This window comes from Cupressus sempervirens, chromosome 8 (assembly GCF_028749045.1).
Source record: "Cupressus sempervirens isolate cs-2001-9-10 chromosome 8, ASM2874904v1, whole genome shotgun sequence".
Lineage (NCBI taxonomy): Eukaryota > Viridiplantae > Streptophyta > Pinopsida > Cupressales > Cupressaceae > Cupressus > Cupressus sempervirens.
Genome location: NC_143125.1, coordinates 362287797 through 362300850, shown reverse-complemented (window position 1 = coordinate 362300850; position 13054 = coordinate 362287797).

Genomic DNA, 13054 nt, shown 5'->3' with positions numbered 1-13054 from the left:
GAAATAAGCATTGAGTTTCCTGATCCAAAATCCTTTTGTTGCATACAAAATAATAAAGGCACAAGTAAATGGAGATCTAGATCCAAAGAAGAGATGAAGATAAAAGAAGGTATATGTAAAGAGTTTGGTCATTTTTTATCCAGATGTCCTATGCAAATAAGGAAAGCTAGAAATAATTTGTTGTTTGATGGAGATGAAGAATTTAAAGAAAGTATGGAAATATTTTTGAATGATTTGAGATGATGAAGATAATGAGCTTAAATTGGTTAAAAAAGATGAATTAATAGAAGAGATATATTTGGTAACTATTGTTGATCCAAAGGCTAACCATAAAAATATGAAAGTTATCATTGAGATTAACAATGATCTATAGAATGATGTAAAATTTTTTGAGCAAAGAGTAGAAATATATGAACCAAGAGAAGAAGTAAGAGTTGAGTTAGTAACTCCTACCTCTAATAGGATTCTAGCAAAGAATTACCCTCTAGAGAAGATAGTTGGAAGTAAAGACAAAGAAGTGATGACAAGAAACAAAGTTAATGAAGAGATATGTTTGATTTCTCAAGTTCAACTTAAGAGTGTAGATGAGGCCTATAAATATGATAATTGGATTTAAGTAATGAAGGAAGAACTAGATCAAATTGTGAAGAATGAAACATGGGAATTAGCTCCAAGACCTAAATACAAGAATGCCATTGGAACCAAATGGGTATTCAAAAACAAGATGAATGAACAAGGAGAAGTGTGAGAAATAAGACTAGACTTGTTTACAAAGGATATTCATAGAAAGAAGGAATAGACCATGAAGAGACATATGATCCTATAGCTAGAATGGAAGTAGTAAGAATGTTCTTGGCTTATGTAGTGAAAAAGAAATTGAAAGGATATCAAATGGATGTAAAATCAGCCTTTTTGAATGGAGAAATTAAAGAAGAGGTGTACATTGAGTAGCCTAAAGACATGGTATGCAGACTGAAGAAAGATCTATATGGATTGAAGCAAGCACCTAGAACCTGATATGCATGGTTGGACAACTATTTGGAAAAGCTTGGATTTTCTGAAGGTATGATAGATAGTAACCTATATTTGAAAGAAATAGAGAATTCTTTGTTAATAATAGTAATATTTCTTGATGACATAATATTTAGAGGTAATGATGAAGCAAGTGACAAGTTTGCTAAAGAAATCAAGAATGAGTTTGAGATGAGTATGATAGGAAAAATGAAGTTTTTCCTAGGTTTATAGATTATACAAAATAGTTATGGCATTTTTATTTCACAAGCTAAGTATTTGAAAGACTTTTTGAAGATATTTTCCTTGGAAACTTGTAAGCCTATTGGTACATCAATGATAACTAGTCGTAAGTTATCTAGAAAAGATGAGACATCTACAATTGAGTAGACAAAGTATAAATTTATAATTGGAGATTTGCAATATCTGACTCACACAAGACCAGATATAGGAAATATAGTTTAGATTGTAGCTATATTTCAAGATGATCTTAAGGAGTATCACTATGCAAAAATAAAAAAGATATTTATATATTTGAAGGGGACATCTAATTATGGGATATGGTATGATAGATCAAGTGATTTCACTCTATGTGCATACACTAATATGGATTGGGCAGGCAATATGGATGACAAAAAGAGCACCAATGGTGGATTATTCTTTCTTGGAGGAAGATTGGTTTCTTGGCTAAGCAAGAAAAAAGATTGTATCTAGTAGAGTACAACTAAGGCAAAGTATTTAGCAACAAAAAATAATTGTAATCTAGTGATGTTGATGAAGTAGATGCTGAAAGACATTAGGATAGAATTTTCAAAACTTTTTGTCATATACTATGATAAAACAAGTATAGTGAGTATCTCTAAGAATCATGTATTGCATTCTAAGATTAAACATATCTTTATTAAGTATCATGTTTTGAGAGAGAAAATGATAGAAGCACTAAAGATCATATTGCAAATATCTTTATGAAGCCCTTACCTAAAGATAAATTTGAGCACTTGAGAGGTATTCTTGGGGTTATACCCCTACCTACCTTAGAGTAGATGATGTAGAGATTGCATTAGTCCAATGGTACAAAGAACTATTGTTAGAATAGACTAAATGTTGATGCTTCTTGTATGGGGAAGTATCTATGATGAGAAGAGTCATTAAGGATTCTTGGTATTTGGTATTGAAAAATGTCTTTGGACACTTGAGATGGTTAAATTCTTTGAGCAAAAATTTACATAAAGAGGTCTTTGTCATTGATTTCAATGGGGGAGAAGAGAGCATGAGAAACATCTCCTAAGTGGGTATGAGGGAGAAGAGTGCATAAAAATATCTACTTTATTAAGGTGATTTAGAAAAATTCATGAATATCTCAACGGGAGAGATATACAACATGAAGATATAGAACAAAGAATTGTTCTAGAGGATTTTAAAATTTTATTGATGAAGAGGATTTGAAAAGATGAGAATAGTAGTAGTAGTAACAGTAGCATATTATTTGGTATTCTTGGAACTTAGATGTGTTTCATCTACGTTGCCATCAATGCCAAAGGGGGACATTGTTAGCATGAATGTTGATGGTATTCCTTTGGGGGAGTATCCTAATTATTGGAGAGTATTTACATGTGGCATTCATGATTGTGTTTGTCATTGATGTCAATATAGCAATAAGTTTGTGAAGATTGGCAAAATAGTAGACAGATCATAGTTGTATGGACGCGGTTTTGATTGTATGTTGATGTACAATCAAGGGCATGTTTTTCCTTATGTCTTGATGATGAAATTAAATTTGTAGAGTCTAAGTCAAAGATGTACAAAAGCTATGAGTGATATTTAGAGAGCAATAGGGTGCATAGAAAGCAATTTGTGATGATCCTATTATAACTTATAGTAAAGATATAATCTGGTGATGCACAATCACTCAGTGATAGAAGATAGGTTGATGGTGATGTTAGCAAATGTGCAAGTCTTGAAGTCACATGTGTGAATTTTTTTATATATTGTGAGCCAACAGTGTTATCATAATTGTGAATTAGTTAATTATCTTATTATAATTAATTGGTAAAGACTCGAGGCTGACTCAAGGAATTATTTTGAAGATAATGTATAAAGGAAAGATGGTTTCCCTATTTGTAAGTGTGTGTGTGTGTGTGTGTGTATTAAGTATTGAATGAGAAGTGTGAAAAGGAGTAGAGTGTTTGGTGAATGCAAGTAAGTGATCCAAGGGATTATTGGATGTAGATTTCATGATTTGGTATCTAGATCAGAAGGAGAAGAAGTTAGGTTGACATGAAAGAGAAAGAGGAAGGAAGTACAATCAAATCTATTATTCTAAAAGGATTAATACAAAGATTAGTTGGATAGTAGGTTCATTGGTCTTTCCCTTGAAGCTATTTGGACAATGGGTCCATCTACCTTCTACAACTCCTAATAGAGTTGGCACAAGTCCTAACAAGTTTAGAATCTCCTAACAAGGATTCAAAGTCTCCTAACAAGGACTGATATGTAGTAAATGTTGTTATAGACTCCTAACAGGGTCCATCCTCTAACAAGGAATAATTATATTAGTACATCATCTTTTGGGTACCATCCCCACTAGGGTTTATCCTCTGATCAAGGCTTTCCCTAGTTAACATATCTTGTGTTATTCTGTATGAGTATCTTGTTGTGGTTTTTTTTTACATTTCTCACATGGATATGTTTTATTAATGTTGATAATTGTGATAATAGTTGGATAACTGATTCACCCCCATACCCCCCACCCCCTCTTAGTTATATTTGTGGACTATATATTCTAATAGATTTTTTTAATATTGATTGATGGAGTTTCATAAAATAAGGGGCTGATATTGATGTGTTCAAAGGTACTTTAGAGAATTTCAATGGTTGATTCTTGGTGACTTCTCCTAGGTGTGATCTTTGTAGTTGAATACTGCAAAGATTTCTTCCCCTTGTCCAAGTCTAAATTAATCATAGGTTGTATTTTTTCATATGTGAGGTTGTCTTCATATTTAGATTTAGGTCCCTCCAAATTTGGATTAAATTTGATGATTTCTTGGGTTGCTAAAATTTTAAAGTTCTTTTACTTTTTTAATTCTTGAAAAGGCTTAGCCATTTCTTTATCCATGATGCCATAGTCTATGTCAAAATCATCATTTAGGTTTAAATTACCTTGTTCTATGTTTTAAGTATTAAAGGTACTTGTGTTAGGTTTGGTGAATTCAAAGGAGTGGGTTTGTTCATCCTTGGGTGTTGTAGGTGCACTTCCACATCCGGATGGTATAGGTACAAATATGGGTTCAAAATTAGGACTCCACTAAACCATTCTATGTGTAGGGGAAGTGTTAAGAGGAAATTGCATGGTAGACATGTTGTTAAGGGTTGGTTGTCTTATGTCTTGAGGGTTAGTGTTTGGCAGATACATGCTTAGTGGGTCCATGAGTAAGGGTTGTGATACTTCAGTTTGATCTGTGTCAAGTATTTGTTGAGATTTCTTCATCTTCTTTTGTCTTGGACATGCTTTAGGTTGTGTCTATACTTCAAAAAAAAAGGGTTGATACAAATTTTTTGGTTAGTGAGCTGATTGTGTCCTTGTGAGTGCTGGCATGATACCCAAAAATGCAAATGGAATGGGGAAATCTCAAAATGGACTTTATGCCTCCCAAGTGTGCACCTAAGCTACTAGCTACACTATGATAGTACCAAGTACACCTAGGGGTGTGGACTTGGCATCTAGTAGGGTGTAGTTGGTAATGGAGGTGTTTGGGTGACAAATGTGCATAGTATGAATGATATAAGTGTTTTTCAGGTGTTTTCTAGGGTTTGGGGATATAATGCAAGGTGTGAGAATTTATTTTAGGGTTTTTTAACCTAAAATAAACTTACTAGTTACCAAGTACATTCTAAAACTACCAACTACACATTGAAACTACCAATTATGCACTTGAGGTATGCATTAGTAAAATAGGGATGCAATTGGTAAAATAGACCAAAACTTGATAATTTGGAAGTAGGTATGCAAGATATGAATGCTTTTTGGATTTTTAGGGGTTCATATGTGCTATGAAACCTAAGAAAGTGAAAAATGACCTAGGGTTATGTTATGCAAGATATAAATGACTTAATGGGGTGATGCTCTAATACAAATGTGAGTGACAATTTTGACTTTGACTAAGGGGGCTAAATATGATTCTAAGGTATGCAAGATGTAGATTGTATTGGATTTTAGACTTGGGAATGATGTTAAAGGTTGATATATCCAATGTGGGGTTTGATTAAGCAAAAGGGAGCTATGCTAAGGTTGATAATGATGTTTAGGATATGCAAGATAGGGACATGAGATGTTGGGTTTGAAAAATTATTTAGTCAAGTTGATTGGTTGAGATGTTGATGGGATTTTGATATTTTGAAGGGATGCTCGGGTTTTGGAAAATGAAAGGTGAAGTGGTTATGTAACTAGGGTTAAGCCAAAATGACATTTAGGGGGACTCAAGTTATGATAATACTTATGAAAAAGGGTGTATGAAAGGTTTTGAACTTAGGAGAAACATTTGGAATGTATTAATCTAAGATTTTAACCTTATGACAATGGAATTTGGATCTTGACCAAAAGAGACAAAAAATTGAAAAGATCTAGTTGATAAAAATGACAAGGTCAAATCCATCAAGACATAGGCAGAGTTTGACCCCAAAAAATTACATAAAAGATTAAAAAAGGACTAAGGTCAAGATCCATCATTCATAAAGATAAGGAGATACTCTAGGACTCATACTTTGTTCTGATTTTGTACTAAGTTTAAAGGGGTTTGGGGTTTAAAATGAGGTTTATAGAGGATCAAAATAAGGGTTATGTGGATTGGATATGCATGATGCAAGGATCCTAAATGATATTTAGTATGAAAAATGATATTTAATATGAAAAATGATGTCCAGGGTTATGATGAGAATAATGACCTATACAGGCATCTAGAGGCAATTATAGGGTCCCAAAATCTAGTCTAGAGGTCCAAATTGGCTAATCTAGTAACCAAGTATGCTATGATGGCACTAAGTTCACTATGATAGTACCAACTACTACTAGGGTATAGTTGGGGCTAGTTTGAGTGTAGTTGGTAGTTTCATAGTGCAATTGGGAAGCTAGGTTGAAATTTTATTGATCTTGGACTTGATAGCCATCATGCTATTATATGAGAGAGCTAGTTGATTGGGATGATGTTATGAGAAAGATGGAGATGAAGAATGAGGGTTAGGACATGAGAAATGAAGCCTATGATGTGAAAAATGAGCACTAGGACATGTAGGAATGATGTTTAGGACATGATCAGATTGAGGATCTACACAGGTATCTGATGGTAATCTTAGGGTCCCAAAATGCTATCTGGAAGTCAAAATTGGATGTTTTGGCAACCATGCATGCTTCATAGAGCCAACTTGACCTAGGGTGTAGTTGGGGCTGATTAGAGGATAATTGATAAAGTGGGTTAAAACTTGAGTGATTTTGGGATTGTTTACTTCTAGATTATTGTTCCAGAGAGTTAGTTGATAGGAGATAATTCTATGATAAGAATCAGGATAAAAAAATGAAGGTTAAGACATGAGGAATGAGGCATAAGATGTGAAAAGTGAGGATTAGGGTATGCAAGAATGCAAACTAGGGGATGCAAGATGAAGATTAAAGGCTAAAAGTTGAACACTAGGCAATGCAAAATGAAGCCTAAGGAATGGACTATGAAAGCTCAGGGGTGTAAAATGATGCTCAAAAAATGAAAAATACAAGGGTTTTCTAGGAAAAGATGAAGCCTAAATTATGCAAAGCACTCCTAAGATTATAAGTCTTCATGTTATAAAAGTCTCAAGTGTTTGACAAAAGGTTTCCAATATGTTGACAAGAGTTGTAATGTTTTGACAATGTTTCAAAGATCCAAGGTTCAAGATGTGTTTGAGTAAATTTAGGATTATCTTGATTAATTTTATTCACACATAGAAGACATAAAAGAAAATAATAGTTGTTGTTAAACTTAAAAGACACATCACAACCTAGGCTTTAAGACTATATCCACTAAATTCTCACTTGAACCAAAGTGCATCCATGCTTATCTATAGCATATAACCTAGGATATTGGCACCATAGGATGCCCCTTATAGTGCACTCACTTTTCAGGGCTACCAAGATCCACTGCCCAAGGGTCATCACTTCCAAAGGGACTTTTTCCTCTGCTAAGGACCATGAGAATGTGGGATATCTTTATTAGAATATATAGTCCACTAATATAACTGGGGGGGTGGATCAATTATACAACTATTATTAAAATTATTAACCTTAAATAGAATTAACCATATGAGTAATATAAACTAAAATGAAACAAAGATACTCATACACAATAACACCAAATATGTTAACTAGGGAAACCCTTGATCAGAGGGAAAACCCTAGTGGGGATGGTACCCACAAGATGATGTACTAATATAAATATTCCTTATTAGAGGATGGACCCTATTATGAGTCTATGAATACATTCAGTACATATGAGTCCTTGTTATGAGACTTTGAATCACTGTTAGGAAATTCCAACCCTGATAGGAGTTGTACCAACCCTATTATAAGTTGTGGAAGACAGTGGGACCCACTACCCAAATAGCTTCAAGGGCAAGACCAATGAATGCATTGTCTAAATGATCTATGTATTATTCTTACAAAATAATTGATTTGTATTGTAGTATTCCTTCCTCTTTCTATATCCTGTCAATTGGACTTCTACTCCTTCTAATCTTATAACCATATAAAAAATCTCACATCCAATAATCCCTTGGATTTATTACATGCATTCAGTAAGTAATCTGCTTCATTTTGCACTTTTCACTTCTTACAACATTAGCTACACATAATTCACATTATAAACAAGGAAAACATCTTTCCTTTATGCCATATATTCATAATAATTCCTTGAGTTGGTCTTGAGGATTTCCCAATTAATTATAATAAGATAATTAATTAATTACAATTACAATAGCACTATCATCTCATCTTCTTTACAAAACATCATATGTGTGATATTGGGGCTTGCACACTCGTTGATGTCACCAAATGACTATCATCTATCACTACTTAACTATGCATCTTCTTACTGCATCTTAGATGTAATCAAGCAAACAAACATTAGGAATCACTTTCCCAATACTTTGTCTTTGAAATTCTCTCTATAAATTAGGTACAAATTTCATACATCTTCAACTCAAACTTTATGTACTCAACCATGTAATCAAGACATAGTCTAGAACATTTCCATGACCACACATCACTAGATAGTCAAACCATTTCCCATACCATTAAGATCTATATCTACTACTCAGTCAATCTTTACAAAAAATATGCTATGTTGACATAAATGACAAACATAGTCATGAATGCAACATGTCAATACTTTCCAATGCTTAGGATACTCCCCCAAAGTAGTATCATCAACATTCATGCTAACAATCTCTCCCTTTGGCATTGATGACAACATATATGAAAAACATCTAAGTTCAAGAATATCAAGTAATACTCTACTACTAGGGTAGTTCTTATCTTCTTAAATCCTCTCCATCAAGCAAGTTTGAAATCCTCTGGATTTTATTAGTTGTTTACATGATAAAAGAATCTAAACACAATAGGTGCATATTCCTTCTTCTTAGATATCAATTGTTTACTTCACACTAAATAATTTGTACTACATCAGGTGCATATTCCTTCTTTTTTCATGAATCTTTCTAAAACTCTCTAAAGATATATCTCTCCCCCATTGTTTAGGAGTTCTTTAATTCATGCATACTCTCCCTCATGCCTTAGGAGATGTTTTTCATGCATACTATCCCCCATTGATATCAATTTTAAAGACCTCAATCTCAATATTACTATATACTAATTGATAAATACCAATTGCTAATATGTTGCACCAAGTCATCAACCAACTCGAGTGTCCAAAGACACTATTCAATACCAAATACCAAGATCCCCAATGACTCTGATCATCATAGATACTACTCCATATAGGAAGCATCAACATTGATTCTAGGCCACCAATGGTGCTCTATAACACTAGATTGATGCACTCTTTGCATCATCTACTCTGAAGTAGGCAAGGGCATAAACCCAAGCATGCTTCTTAAGTAATCAAATATATCTTTAAGAAAAGGCTTCATTGAGATATCTAAAATCTAATCTTTAGTACTCACATACTCCAATCTGATCTCCTTTTTTACTTATTTCTCTCTCAGCACATGATACCTAATAGATATATGCTTAGTCTTAGAATGCAATACATGATTCTTAGGCATACTCACTATACTTTTGTTATCACAATAAATGATAACAAGTTCTTCAAAGTTAAATTTGATAACATTCAACATCTACTTCATCCACATAACTTGATTACAATTATTTTATACTGCAACATACTCTACCTCAATAGTACTCTACAAAATACAATTGTGCTTCTTTCTTAACCAAGAAACCAATATTCCTCCAAAAAATAATGTTCCACCAATAGTGCTCTTTCTATCATCTATACTGCCTACCCAATCTATATTAATATATGCACATGGATCTGTACTTCTTTCTTTTCTTCTACAAGTGTCTCATTTTTGTTGGATAACTTCTGACCAATTATCATAGGTGTACCAATAGGTTTACAACTTTCCAAACCAAACCTTTTCAATAATTCATTCAAGTATTTAGGTTGTGAAATTAAAATACCATCATTGTTATGTACAATCTGCAATCTTAGGAAAAATTTCATTTCTCCTATCATGCTCATTTCAAACTCATTCTTCATCTCTTTAGCAAACTCATCACTTGCTTCATCATTACCTCCAAAAATGATGTCATGAATAATTATTACAATAATTAGCAAGCCATTTTCAACTTCTTTCAAATACAAGTTACTATCTGCTATACCTTTAGCAAATCCAAGCTCTACCAAATAACTGTCCAACCTTGCATACCAAGTTCTAGGTGCTTTCTTTAGACCATATAAAGCTTTCTTTAGTCTACATAGCATGTCTTTGTCTTCTGATAAAGGAAAACCTTTAGGCTGCTCAATATATAGCTCTTCTTCAAGTTCTTCAATCAAAAAAGCTGATTTGACATCCATTTGAGAAGACTTGAGCTTTTTATTCACTATATAAGTCAAAAAAATCCTTACTGCTTCCATTCTGGCTATAGGTGTATATGTCTCCTCATAGTCTACACCTTCTTGCTATGAATATCCTTTGCATACAAGTCTATCCTTGTTCCTCACAACTTTACCTTGCTCATTCATCTTGTTTCTAAATACCCATTTGGTTTCTATCATATTCTTGTCTTTAAGTCTATTGACTGACTCCCATGTATCATTCTTCACAATTTGATCTAATTCTTCCTTCATTTCTTAAATCCAATTATCATCTTTACATGGTTCATCTACACTTTTAGGCTTAACTTGAAATATTAAACACATCTCCTCATTTACTTTGTTCCTTGTCATCACACCTTTGTGTTTGCTACCGATTATTTTCTCTGGAGGATGATTCTTTGTCAGATCCATACTAGAGGTAGGAGTTGACATCTCAACTTGTATCTCTTCTCTAGGTTCAGATCTCTACTCTCCTTTGTGCTCAACAATTAGCACATCATTCTACAAATCATTGTAAGTCTCAAAGAAAACCTCAACATTCTCTCAAACAATTATAGAATTATCTTCTTCTTCATTTGAATTATAATCTACCATCTTTTCCTTATTTCCAAACTTTTTGTCAATTCGTACATTTGTAAATTCAACTATTTTATTAGTTCTATAGTTAAAACATTTGTATTCCTTTCTTTCTAATGAATAACCAAGAAGCATACCTTCATCACTTTTACTTTGACCTTTCTCATTAGTTTCTTCATCTTCATTTGTATACAAACAATTTTTATCCCTATCTCTTCCAGGCTTATAATTTTCCTTATACTTTTTTTCTCTTTTAGGACATTTAGATGTATAATGACCAAATTCATCACAAATCCAACATTTTAAGATTTTCTTACCATCTTTTTCTCTTCTCACAAGAAGGGCTATTCCTTCCTCAATCTTCTTGTCATCACCAGATCTATTGCTACAAGCAAGATCTCCATGTGTGCTTGCATTCCTTATTAGATTAGGTCAAATTCTTAGGGTAGTGAAGGTTTTTTTGACTCTTACTAGATATTGAGACTATCTTAGATCTACTTCTATAGATTCTAATCGTCCAAGTAATGTTTCCTTTACAAAATCCTTAGTATAGGGCATAACTAGTTGAATCATCCGAGCTACTAGCTTGAATGGTGGTGTCAATGTTTTCAAGATCTTCCATATATTTTCATCTTCTTCCTTCGTTCCACCATGAGACCAAATTCATGTAACAATTCCTAATATTCTACCAATATATCTTCTTACAAATTCATCTTCCATCATTTTAGCATCTTGAAATGCACATATCAAATTCTGTAATATCATTCTCTTTGCATGATCATCACCTTCAAAAGTATATTCTAATACATTCCAAATTTTATAAGATGTTCCAAATGATTTTACCTGACTATATTCATTCTCTAGAAGAGCTATTAGTAGAGCTTCTTTTTCTCCCATGTTACACATGAATAGATCTCTTTCATCTTCAATGCATCCTTCGAGCTTTTCTTCTTCAATGATTGTCTTCTTACTCTTTGTCAAGATCCAATATCCCAGACTCATATACAACATATGAGTCTTCATATTCTCCTTCCAACTTTCATAGTTGGCCCCATCAAATCTAGGACCATCCTTTCTGAAAATATTCATCTTTGTTCTACCAAAGTTGTTAAGCTTATCCTTCGAGGACCTAATTCTCTAATACCAATTGTTAGGATATATAGTTCACTAATATAACTCAAAGGGGGGGGGAGGGTGAATTAGTTATACAACTATTATCATAATTATCAACTTTAAATAAACTTAACCATATGAGTAATATAAACTAAAATCACAAAAAGATACTCACACAATAACACCAGATATGCTAATTGTTAGAAATAGGAATTATTGAGGGGGGGAATGAATTAGTAATCTACAAAATTTAGTCATCAAATAGATATTATTTATTACTTTGAACCATACATAAGAAATTAAACAAGTAATGCTAAACATTAACAGTAACCATGCACAAAGATAACTCATAACACCATATTTTGTTAACTAGGGAAACCCTAGCCAAGGGAAAACCCTAGTGGGGATGATACCCACTAGATAATATAATGATATTTATGTTCCTTTTTAGAGGAAGGACCCTATCAGGATTCAATGAGAAAATTTAGTATAGAAAGTCTCTGTTAGGAGTTGTAGTACAGTAGATGCAAGAAGAGCTCACTACCCAAAGATGCACTTCCAATTACAAGAAGAGATCACTACCCAAAAAAGTAATTAATCTTCCAAATATATAGGTGTTGTAACTTCTTTCTTGACTAATCTATCATCATAACTCAATCTTGGATCACAAAATTAGGTTCTCAAAACTTCACATATATCACTTCACAAAAGTTTGCATATCACTTATCATAATACAGAATGCACACTTCTTCACACTTGAATTTGCAAGATGTCCTTTGCATAAATACCATGCATTTTCAAAAATTATTTCTAGGTTGGCTAAGACCATAATATATTTTTCCAACTTAGAGTAAACATCTAGGATGTTGGCCCTAATTGGTTGAATAATTATTTTGTAAATAAAATAGTTCCTTTACCTTTAATTCTATTGTTCTTTTTACTAGTAAAACATGAATATATCTTTTCTATACAGTCCATACTAATTTTTAAGGTTATACATATCATCATCAACATGTATGTTGTCTCCATAAAACTTTTCTTATCATAATATGATGTTAGTAACAAGTTACATACAAAACAATACACTATCATAAACCAATTTCATACCGAGATAATTTTTTGGGTACCAAAAGCTAAGTATCTTTATTCCCAATGTTTTCTACAAGTGTGTACATCATTTGTTGCCATAAATGACAAAAATTACATATCTTCAT